We start from the raw sequence: 11,826 nt of genomic DNA, 5'->3' as shown, positions 1-11,826 counted from the left end.
GAATGATCTGCATTGAACACTATATGCTACTGGCGACCCCAGGATATTACAGTGCAGGCTTCCTAGAAGGAGGGCTTCCTAGAAGTCAGTGAACAGGCAATTCTCACTAGGGATGAGAGAGGAGGTAGGATTAGTATTGGAAATACTTGGAGCTTGTAACAATTACAAATGTTTCAGTCTCTTCCCCTGAGATTCTGACAGTTCCTCCAAGGGGACAGGAGAGTTTATTTTGAAAAGGTTCTCCAGGGGATTCTAATTCTCTCGCCTACTCCACACAGATCTCTCTGAGAGCTGCTGCTCTACACTTGTGGTCTCTAAGCTTTTTTGATGAGGCACTCCATGGATAAAATGTTTAGGGTATGTGCCTTCAATATTTGGGTATTTATTTATTTAAAAATAACACCCAGCAGGACGTGGTGGCTCACACCTGTAATCCCAACACTTTGAGAGGCAGAGGTGGATGGATCGTTTGAGCCCAGGAATTTGAGACCAGCCTGGGCAAAGTAAAGAGATGCTGTCTCTATAAATAAGTAAATAAAAATAAAATTAGCTGGTGTGGTGATGTGCACCTACAATCCAGCTACTTAGGAGGCTGAGACGGGAGGATCACTTGAGCCCAGGTGGTCAAGGACCATGATTGCGTCACTGCACTCCAGCCTGGGCAACAGAGCAAGACCCTGTTTCAAAACAAAACAAACAAAACCAAAACCAAAAAACCCTCTCATATACTTCTGTATTCATATATTAGTCATCATAAAGGAAGCACAAACATATAGTTCAACAGGGGCAGGCTTAAAAATAAATAGAAATGGAACTTATAATGTTTTCTTATTGACTTCTAACAGATCACCTGGCTCCCACCCTAAGGCATACACCCCCTTTGGGAATCACTGCTCTCGGTTCATATACGTATCCCTCATGCCTAGCTCAGTATCTGGCAGGCAGTAAGTGTTCAATAAATAATTCTGTGGGATGGATGAATAACAAATGAATGCATTAGGGCAAGATCTCCAAGAATATGAATATTTTGAAAATATGCAAGTGGGGAGATGGAATGAGCTGAGATTCTCCTTTATCGTTTACCATTATGATGCATTGACTTTTCTTAACAGTAACATGAAGATTAGATCTTGCAGGAGGACGTTAAGTCTGAGTAATGATGGATCGTTTAGTTAATTAAATTGAATGTATTTATTTATCACTCATTTCCATTAGCATAGCAGCCCCATATTCCGACATTCTGACTACTTGACCATCTCCCGGCCAGGCTGATCCGAGCTGCGAGATTCCATCAGCCAGACAGGGACATGCTCTGGGAGATGGGATTCGGTGAGGAGTCTCTCAGGAGAAAGAAGCCCCAAATCTCAGCTCTTAGTTAATTAGGTGCTCTGTAAAACAGGCTGGACAGGCTGAGTGAAAGGGATTATTACAGGCTCCTAATGGCTGGGAACTGATTTATTAATGTGGCACAACATTTGCATGTGAGGTGGAAAGCTGGTGATAGTGCAGAGGGGAGTTTTGCAGGCTGTGGGATGGAGGGTTCAGGGCTGCTGGGGTACTCTCTCCAGGGAGTTTTCTTTTTCTTTTGACAGGGTTTTGCTTTGTCACCCAGGCTGAAGTGCAGTGGCACGACCTCGGCTCACTGCAACCTCTGCCTCCCGGGTTCAAGCCATTCTCCTGCCTTAGCCTCCCAAGTAGCTGGGATTACAGGCACACTACCATGCCCAGCTAATTTTTTCATTTTCAGTAGGGACAGGGTTTCACCATGTTGGCAAGGCTGGTCTCGAACTGTTGACCTCAGGTGATCCACCCGCCTCTCTCTCCCAAAGTGCTGGGATTATAGGCGTGAGCTACTGTGCCTGGCCATCCGGGGATTTTTAAAAACATTTATCTTCCTACCCACTCCAGGAGCCTTCCTTGGGGGAGGAATGAGGCACTCTCCTTCCAAGCAAGAGGCCACTCTCAAAGACAGCCTCCCGACTTTGTCAGTAGAATACCAGGACAGTCCAGGCTCCCGCCCTAATTTTGTAGATAACAATACAGGCTGAGCATCCCAAATCTGAAATTTTGAAATCTAAAATGCTTCAAAATTCAAACTTTTTGAGAGCCAACACAATGCTCAAAGGAAATGCTCATTGGAGCTGTATTAGTCCATTTTCACACTGCTGATGAAGACATACCCGAGACTGGGTAATTTATATGTGTGTGTGTGTGTATACATATATATGCACACACACACATATACACATATATACACACACATATATGTATATACATATATACATATGTAAGTTACCATATATACATATATATTTATGTATATATGTATATATGTGTGTGTGTGTGTATATCTATATATGTGTGTGTATATATATAGTTTTTGAGAGGGAGTCTTTTTCTTTCGCCCAAGCTGGAGTGCAGTGGTGCAGTCTCGGTTCGCTGCAAACTCTACCTCCTGAGTTCAAGGGATTATCCTGCCTCAGCCTCCTGAGTAGCTGAGATTACAGGCACCCGCCACCATGCCTGGCTGATTTTTGTATTTTAATAGAGATGGGGTTTCACTCTGTTGGTCAGGCTGGTCTCGAACTCCTGACTTCAAATGATCTGCCCGCCTCAGCCTCCCAAAGTGCTGGGATTACAGGTGTGAGCCACCGTGCCTGGGTAATTTATAAAGAAAGAGGTTTAATTGACTCACCATTCCATGTGACTGGGGAGGCCTCACAATCATGGTGGAAGGCAAAAGGCACATCTTACATGGAGGCAGGGAAGGGAGAATGAGAACCAAGTAAAAGGATTTTCCTCTTCTAAAACCATCCAATCTCGTGAGACTTACTCACTACCACGAGAACAGTATGGGGGAAACTGCCCCCAAGATTTAATTATCTCCCACCAGGTCCCTCCCACAACACATGGGAATGATGGGAGCTACAATTCAAGATGAGATTTGGGTGGGGACACAGCCAAACCATATCAGGAACATTTCAAATTTTTGGATTTGGGAGGCTGAATTAGTATAATGCAGCTATCCCGAAATCTGAAAAAAAAAAATAAAATAAAAACCAAAAGACTTTTGTTCTTAAGCATTTCAGATAATGGATACTCAACCTGTAGTGACACTTCTGTGATGTTTACTTATAGCACAGTTGCCAGTCTCTGTTCTTAAACTGCTTCACACATATGTTGACATATTGAATCCTTTACAGCAACATTGGGGGAAGGTGCTAAGAGTTTCTTTCTTTGACTGCTGGGGACACTGAGACACACAATGACTAAGTAACTTGCCCAAGCTAGTTAGTGGCTAGTTAGTGGCAGTTCTAGGATTCAAACCCCAGCAATCTGGCCCCAACAACCTGCCTTTAACCAAGATATCATTGATGAGTGAGCAGAACTTCCCCTGACTTAAATGACCATGGTTACCTTTGACTCAGTTCAGAGCCCAGTTTCTGCTGATCTTCTCATTTCCCGTCTCCTCAGAACTCTGGTATCCTAGGCACCCCCACTCCTAATTCTCTAAATTAATTTGTTCTTAGCTCCCTAATTCACACTAAAGTGTAAATGACTATGAATCCCTTAAAAGGTTAGCCTCTCTGAGAAAACAGGTAAGCAGCATCCAGAATGTTAAAGCAAGGGATGAAGTTTCTTCAAAGATGGAATCTGAAGCAGCTTCTGGGGTGTCTGCTGTGGGGTGGGTGTTTGGAGGCTCAGGGTCAGAGTACACCCGCTGGCAGGCAGGCAAGCACTTTTTCCTCTGGGGGTGCAGCCTCCCAGATGCTGGAGTGGAATGCAGCCCTGGCCTTCCCCCTCTCTCCTTGGTGGTCTCCGCTGGAACCCTGGGGGGAGCATGGAACAGAGCAGCTGCCAGCCACCAGCGACGCCATCGTTAGAAAACTGGGCACAAAGTTTATAGCACATTTCACAGTTTTAAAAGTGTTTGTTTGATATAAATCTTCTCAAACTACTCACCCTTGTGGGGTAGGTTGGTTTGTCCTCATGCCAATGCCGCAGCCATCTTGGACACGTGGATGTTTGAATGGCAGTCCCTGCAGCTGGAATTCAGGGGTAGGGGTGGGGGCGCCCTGGTGACAACCACGGCCTCTTGGAAGGCTAGGGAGAGAACAGAGACCCCACTGAGTGGACGCAATCAGTCTGGATCCTTACCAGGTGTCGTTACACATGTGGCCTGCAGAGTAGGGGTTTTGATGGGGTTCCGGGGAGCCCAGGGTGGAAGGCAGGGATCATAGAGACTTCTGAGGCTCCGTCCACAAGGGATGCCGGCCTCCCCTGGGCTCTGTGACTCGTGTGTGGCCTTTATGAGCCGTGACCAATGGCTCAAGGCCTGGGCTGGCAGCCGCGAGCCTTCATCCTAGGCAGGAATTCTAATTAAACTGGGGCTCCTGGGTCTCACTTACAAAGAGCTCAGCCCCAGACCCTTCTTTTCGGGGCCCCACCCAGCTGGACATACTCTTTCACGCAACCTGCAGTGATATGCAGCTCAGGGAATCCCTGCTTCATGCTGCTGCGGGCTGCGGAGGGCTGGGGCCTATGCTGATGCTTGGGGTGGGCCCTGAGCCTTGACTCAAACAGATGTTTAGAGAAAACTCTCGCTGGGCTCTGGGATCATCCAGGGACTTGGCTTGCAGATGCTGTCCCTGCTCTCTGTGCTGTTATTTTCTATCTATGGTCATCTATTTTCTTCACAGTGAATGTGGTTGGTTTAGGTGTTCAGGGATCCAGGGAAATTCGGGGTGGTGGAATCCTCTCATCCAAGCTTCGCCAAGGGACCAACGGGAGGGGTTTCATTCAGCAGTGTCCAACTGAGTACCAGGTGGACTGTGAGCTTTGAGCAGCCCGGTCCCCGACTCATGAGAGTTGGATGAGGAACGGGGTGCTTTCCAGAGAGCTGACCTGAGGGATGGGTAGAATTTGCATAGGCAGAGAGGAAGCCTGAGCGACAAGGACATAGCCGCTTTACACATATTCAATAATATTGGAGGGCTGGGTGAGGTAGCTTACGTCTGTAATCCCAGAGCTCTGGGAGGCTGAGGCAGGAGGATTGCTTGAGGCCAGGAGTTCAAGACCATCCTGGCAACATAGGAAGACCCCCATCTCTACAAAAACAAACAAACAAAAAAAAAAAACAAACCTGGACATGGTGGTGCTGCCTTTAGTCCTAGCTACTGGGAAGCTGAGGTGGGAGGATTGCTTGAGCCCAGGAGGTGGAGGCTGCAGTGAGCTGCGATTATACCACTGTACTCCAGCCTGGGCGATAGAGCAAGACTCCAACTCTAAAATAAATAAATAAATAAATAAATAATAAATAAATAAATAAATAAATTAGGAGGTTTATCTGCACATCAGACATCCTTAATTCTCAAATGTATCTGATTCTGCTAATTCCCAAAGCAAAGAACTGAAACAACTCTGCTCCCCTTCCTCATTCAGCAATCAGGTTATCCTGTGGCTACTTATTTTCCTCTTTAAATCATGTCCATTTCAGTCTAATTTCAGCAGCATAAAATGAGGATATGTATGGATGTGGCCGATGGAGGCTGTGACAGGGGCTTTGACTGAAGTTGTGTTGACAAATGTATGACTGTAGTTGCTCTGTCCCTGCCTTCTCTCCAGGGCCTCCTGTTCTTGCCACAGCCTCCCACCACCCCAACTCAGTCCAGGCCTGGGTCCTCTTTGACAGGCTGTCCCCTGAGTACTGTTCATTGGTGAACAAAGAGTTCAGTGAAAAGAAGGCAGAAGGCCTGGGGTGAGAGAAAATCTCCGAGGGGGACCTGATGCAGCCTTGGGGGAATAGAAGCTGCCTAGCTTCTTGGGGTCTGCAGAAGCTAAGGCCTGGGCTCCTGGCAGACTTTCCTGCTAGCCCAGAAGACACCCACACACCCAAACCACTGGGAACGTGGCTTGCTGACCTTGGCAGGAAGAAGGGCTGAGTCGGCCTTTTGCGTAACATAAATACTCAGCACAGCTGCCTGCGACCTGCCCACTTCTTGTCAAATCCAAGAAGGAAGGGACCTGCTGGCCAAACCCTTTTTTCCCACTGGACCTCAGACCCCAAGGAACTTGGAGTCTGCTCAAGTGAGTGAGTTGGGGCTCTTCACCCTCCCAGAACTGGCTGTTGATGGAAGAAACCCCTGCGTAGGAAGGATGGTAAGAAAATCCAAGGAGCTGCCTGTTCTATTGGGAAAATAAAAGGTCTGCTATGAACCAGCATTCTTGGGAAGCTCCCTGTAAACTCTTATAGGGAAGCTCTGAGCCTTTTCACCTAAGCTGATCCAGGAGGGAGGAGGGAAGAAGAGAGCACAAAATAACTTGGCAAAAGAAGTTGTATTTCCCAGCGCTTAGCTCACCCATCTCCACACAGATGCTGGAGCCTTCAGCACCCTCCCAGCCCTATACTCGGGGTCGATCCTGACTCAACCCTTTGTTCATAATGTGCTGTCATCACCCCCAGCCCTTGTCACCATTTGCAAAGTTTCCCTTCCTTCCCTCTCTTTGTCTAGGTCCCACACATCCTTTTAGATCTGATTCAAATCCCACGACTTCCATGAAGATGTGTTCCACTTACTCTGATTTCTCTCTTCTTGGAACTCCTGTCACCCTGGATTCATGGTTAGCACTTAATTTTTGTCTAACAGTTTTGTGAAAATTAGCACTGTCCTATCAGCCCCTTGTCACTATGTAGCTAGCACAGCCCAGATGGATACTGGGATGGGCTCAGTAAGTACAGATTGACAATGACTTCCCAAAAAGATGGCAAGTTCTTCCAGCAGCTGGGGATGGGCCACTGTACCTGTTTTCTGGGGCCTACCAGACCACTGGACACGTTGGAAGGAGGGTCTTTGGTCTTGAAATTTGGAGGTGAGACCCCAGCAGGAAGGAGAACTAAGGTGACAGATGTATGCCTTTTGGATGGGGCCTGGTTTGGGGGCATTTCATAGTCCCATGCCAATCCCAAGGCACCAGTGGTAGCCCCTTTGTGAGGACCTGTCAGGGAGAGAGTGAACAAGATGTTGCCTCACCATTTTAGGACCACAGTTTCCTCATCTGTATGAGTGGTTCCAGTAGGTGACCTCAATTTTGGGGAGACTGAATTGTGTCTTCCCAGAATTCATATGTTGAAGCCCTGACCCTCAATGGGGCTGTATTTGGAGATAGGGCTTTTAGGAGATAATTAAGATTAATTGAGATCGTAAAAATGGGGTCCTATCCAATAGGATTGGTGGCCTTATAAGAAATCTCTCTTGCTGGGCGTGGTGGCTTACGCCTGTAATCCCAGGAGGCCGAGGCAGGGGGATCACGAGGTCAGGAGTTTGAGACCAGCCTGGCCAATATGGTGACACCCCATCTCTACCAAAAATACAAAAAAAAAAAAATTAGCTGGATGTGGTGGCTTGCTCCTGTAGTCCCAGCTACTTGGAAGGCTAAGACAGAAGAATCGCTTGAACCCAGGAGGCGGAGGTTGCAGTGAGCTGAGATGGTGCCACTGAACTCCAGCCTGGGTGACAGAGCAAGACTCCATCTCAAAAAAAGAAAAAAAAAAAAAACAAAAGAAAGAAATCTCTCTCTCTGAGTGCATTCATGGAGGAAAGGGCACAAGAGTACCCAGTGAGAAGGTGGCCATCTGCAAGCCAGGAAAAGAACCCTCACCCAAAGCCAAGCCCTGCTAGACCTTGATCTTGGCTTTATAGCTTCCAGAACTGTGAGAAAATAAAAGTGTGTTGTTTAAACCACCCAATCTATGGTTTTTTGTTATGGCAGCCTAAGCTGACTAATACAAGAGTGCTCACTGTGTGCCAGGAACTCATACCTGTTCCGAGGTTGTAGCAGTGAACAAACAGATAACAGGCCCTTCCCTCAAGAAGCTTACACATTTTAATAGGGGAAGACAGAGTTTAAAAAATGAAGTAAAATAATAATATGTCAGATGGTGATAAGTGCTACAGAGAAAAATAAAGCTGAGAAGGAGACGGAGTGCTAGAGAGGTGTGTTGAGGCAAGGCCAGGGTTCCTGGTGGTCTTGTCTAGAAAACCTCGCCAAGAGACATTTATGCAAAGACCTGAAGGAGAGGAGCAGGTCATCCACAGGAATATCTGAGATTTTAAAAATTACACTAAAAATATCCATTGTACAAGTAAAAGCTATGGAAACTGAAGTCTAACATTGGTTCGTAATTTAGAGATTTAGTTGACTGCAAGTTCACCAAGAGTCCTGGGTGTTCTGTGGCCACTCAGAAAGTTAATGATACATGAACAGAAGTATAGTGGCCAGAGTGGGTGGTGATGTTCCAACTGTATCCAGACTTTTGTATAGACTCAGAGGATGTTGCATAGATGCCTCCTCTATCCAGACTGTTGCATATCTAGACAGTTCTGGACACTGCATAAGACCACTCCAGACCACAACAGCAAGGCTGAGATTTGGAAACCACGTCTTTGGGGAACAGTTGAGGGAACTGGCAATATCTAGTCTAGAGAAGAAAAGATGGCCAGGCATGGTGGTTCATGCCTATAATTCCAGCCGTTTGGGAGGCCAAGGTGGAATAATTGTTTGGGGCCAAGAGTTTAAGACCAGCCTGAGCAATATAGTGAGAACCTTCCTCTACAATAATTAAAAAACTAACTGGGCAGGGTGGCATGCCTATGTACCAGCTACTCAGGAGGCTGAGGTGGGAGGATTGCTTGAGCCCAGATGGGCAAGGCTGCAGTGAGCTGTGATCATGCCACTGCAATCCAGCCTGGGCAACAGAGCAAGACACTGTCTCCCCTCGACCCCCACAAAAAGAAAGATTTGTACGGCTGTGCAAGGGGATCTTTTCCACTAGATGGAGGATTGCTAGAAGGGCTTATTGTGTGGAGACACTGAATGCAGAAAAAGAACTGATGGACAATAATCCCAAACCCAGCAAGTCAGTGCCAACAATGGGACAGAAGTCAGGCAGGTATACTTGATAATTAGACTTTCCCCTAGGATTGGTGGAGGATGATTGCTCAGGGGTTGGAGGAGGATGACACACATGGTCACACATCAAACATACTGGGGAAGAGATGCCAGCACCGGGGAAAAGGAAGGACTGATGGTTTTTTGGTTCAGTCAGCTCTGAGAGGTCAATCAGAATGTGCATAGAATACCATGGCATAATGGGAAGTTATTGAACTGGAAGATGGGATCCTCCTATCCATCAATTAACCTCTCTGGGGTCCAATTGTCTCCTGTGAAAAATGTGGATAACAACACCTGCACAGTTCAAGGGCAAGGGCAAACCACACAATTGTTTGAGAGTCTTTCCAGCTTAAAGATCCACTAATCTAAGTTACAGGGAGAAAATTTCTAACCCTAAGTGCCACCGGACATGAAAGGGGTATCTCGCCAATGGATTTGTTTCCTTAGGAGCTGGAAGGTATCCAGTGAGACACACTAGAGGAGATATGGTCTCTGAGGTTGTTTCCAGCACTAAGGGTCTTCTGTAAGATGATAACTCATGTGTCTATGCTCCTTGCTCTGTCTTCAGCTACACATTAGCCACTTATAGTCAAATGTGACCCCATATTATACCCTAGTATGAAAATCAGAACACGGTGTACAGCAAAGTCAAACTGTAAGATTCTCCAGTTTCCCAACTTGATAGCTATTACCATTTGCCTCTTGAGTGGTGGAGTGGTTTTTGTCTCAGGACCTGGGTCTTCCAGTCATGGAAGCTGAAATAGGGTAAGATATATCCTGCAAACACAGCTAGTGAGATGGGGGCTTGTAGAGATAAGAATATATGATGGATACAGAGCAAACAGCTACTCAATTGGAGGACAATTTCTGAAAGTGACAAGGGCTTACTGCCCCTCCTGGGTTCTTGCAGAGCAGCCTAAGCTTCTCTCATCTCTTCATCAACTGCCCACCTGTCTTCTTCCAGACCTCTCTGTGTTCCATTCTAATGGGCATCCTTATGGATCGACAGAATCCTAACATTTCTGATCTGGAAGGATTTTTTGAGAATATGTAGTTCAATGTTTCCCCAAATGTCAGTCTTTCACAGTTTTGTCATATACATATGCCAACTGTTCTATTATTTACTCATGGTTTTATTTAAATTGAGACTTTTCAAAACCTTGTGTGTTTTTATATTACCAACATAAATTGAAAACCAGCCTTACCAGACATTTAAGATAGTCATGATTAATATAAACATGAAAATTTAAAAATGTTTGCCCACTTACCCATGTAAAAGCATCTTAAGTGCCTTATCATAGTACACCCATACCATACTTTGGAAACATGGATCCACTGCAACGCTCCTCCTGAACAGATTTGAAAACGATGACCCAGAAAGGTGAAGTGACTTGCTCGAGTTCCACAGTGGTGAGTGTCCCAAACTCTTGACTCCCAACCAAAGTCTATCAGCTTATTCTATCTTATAACTCTTTAGATGAAGCCGATGAGGATTAAAGATATCTACCATCTGAATTAGGGTCCCTAGGGCTGCAGTAGCAATGCATCGCAAACTGGGTGACTTAACACAACAGAAATGTTTTGTCTCACAGTACTGAAGGCTCTAGTCCAAACTCAAGGTATTGACAGGACCATGTTCCCTCTGAAGCCTCTAGGGGAAGATGCTTCCTTTCCTCCTCCATCTTCTGGTTGCCCTAGATGTCCCTTGGCTTGTGGCAGCATAACTCCAATCTCTGCTTCTGGCTTTACATGATGTTTTCCCTGCGTATTTCTGTCTCATGGCCATTTTGTTACAAGAACACTATCTTCTTACAAGGACACCAGTCATATTGGATTAAGACCCCACCCTACTCCTGTATGACTTTATCTTAACTTACCTAATTACACCTGCAATGACTCTATTTCCAAATAAGTTCACGTAACATATCTTTTTAGGGGGATACAACTCAACCCATAACACCATCTGAAAGGGACTTGAATCTAATAGGGGACAGAGAAAGACTCCAGATATATCATGAATAAAAGTAAAATGATGGAACTACATACATCAATAAAATATTAACTTGCATTGGCATTGTACACTGTGGTATGCAAGCACTGTCTCATTGGTTCCTCACTACAGCTCTGTGAAGCAAACAGGTATGGTAGATTGTTGCAGTAACAGTCCCCAGTAAATCATTCTCCCTGAGTCTATGCCTTTATGTAGCCCTTTTGACAATGATTCTGGGCCTGGCCGTGTGGCTTGCTTTGGTTACTGTGATATTAGCAAATGTGATGCAAGTGTAGGCTTGAAAGCACTTGTGTATTGGTGTTTTGCCTTCTCTTGCTACCAGGAACTCTCCTGCTATCATGTGAAGCAGCATGGACTAGCCTACAGAGGATGAGGCCTCATGGAGCAGACAAGCTGTCTCAGTTGAGGCCCTCAAAACCAATCAAGCTCCAGCTGAACTGCCAGGTGACTGCAGCTGCATGAGTGACCCCAAGCAAGATGAGCAGAAGAGGCCCCAACTGAGCCCAACCCAAATAGCTGACTCATGGAATCATGAGCAAATAAAATGGTTGTTTTAAGCCACTAAGTTTTTACATGGTTTGTTACCCAGCAATACATAATTGGTTTATCAGATATCACAGCTATTTTATAGATGAAGAAACTGACTCTCCAAGAATTTGATTGACTTGCACATCAGGACAAGGACTGGGATGGAAAGAGAAAGCCATGTCCTTCTTTGGTTTAAGAACCTAACACACAAGTACAGTGTAATGGACATTTCTGACACTGGAAAGTTAGTAATATATGATGGGGTTTGAAAAATTCTAGAAGACAGAAATAAAGTATTCTAGGGGCTGAAGTCTGGCCAAATATAAAGAGACTGC

The 11,826-nt window shown here is 45.7% G+C and overlaps 1 long non-coding RNA gene across 1 annotated transcript; it reads left to right on the top strand.

Annotated features, from left to right (window-relative positions):
- The first annotated feature begins 6,014 nt into the window (after nt 1-6,014).
- LOC134759032 (uncharacterized) lies at nt 6,015-11,471 on the top strand. Its single transcript, XR_010134884.1, has 3 exons — nt 6,015-6,159; nt 6,513-6,621; nt 11,286-11,471. It is a non-coding gene; the product is annotated as an uncharacterized lncRNA (long non-coding RNA).
- Nucleotides 11,472-11,826: the final 355 nt, after the last annotated feature.

This window comes from Gorilla gorilla, chromosome 7 (assembly GCF_029281585.2).
Source record: "Gorilla gorilla gorilla isolate KB3781 chromosome 7, NHGRI_mGorGor1-v2.1_pri, whole genome shotgun sequence".
NCBI lineage: Eukaryota > Metazoa > Chordata > Mammalia > Primates > Hominidae > Gorilla > Gorilla gorilla.
This window is presented reverse-complemented; position numbering and strand designations above follow the sequence as displayed.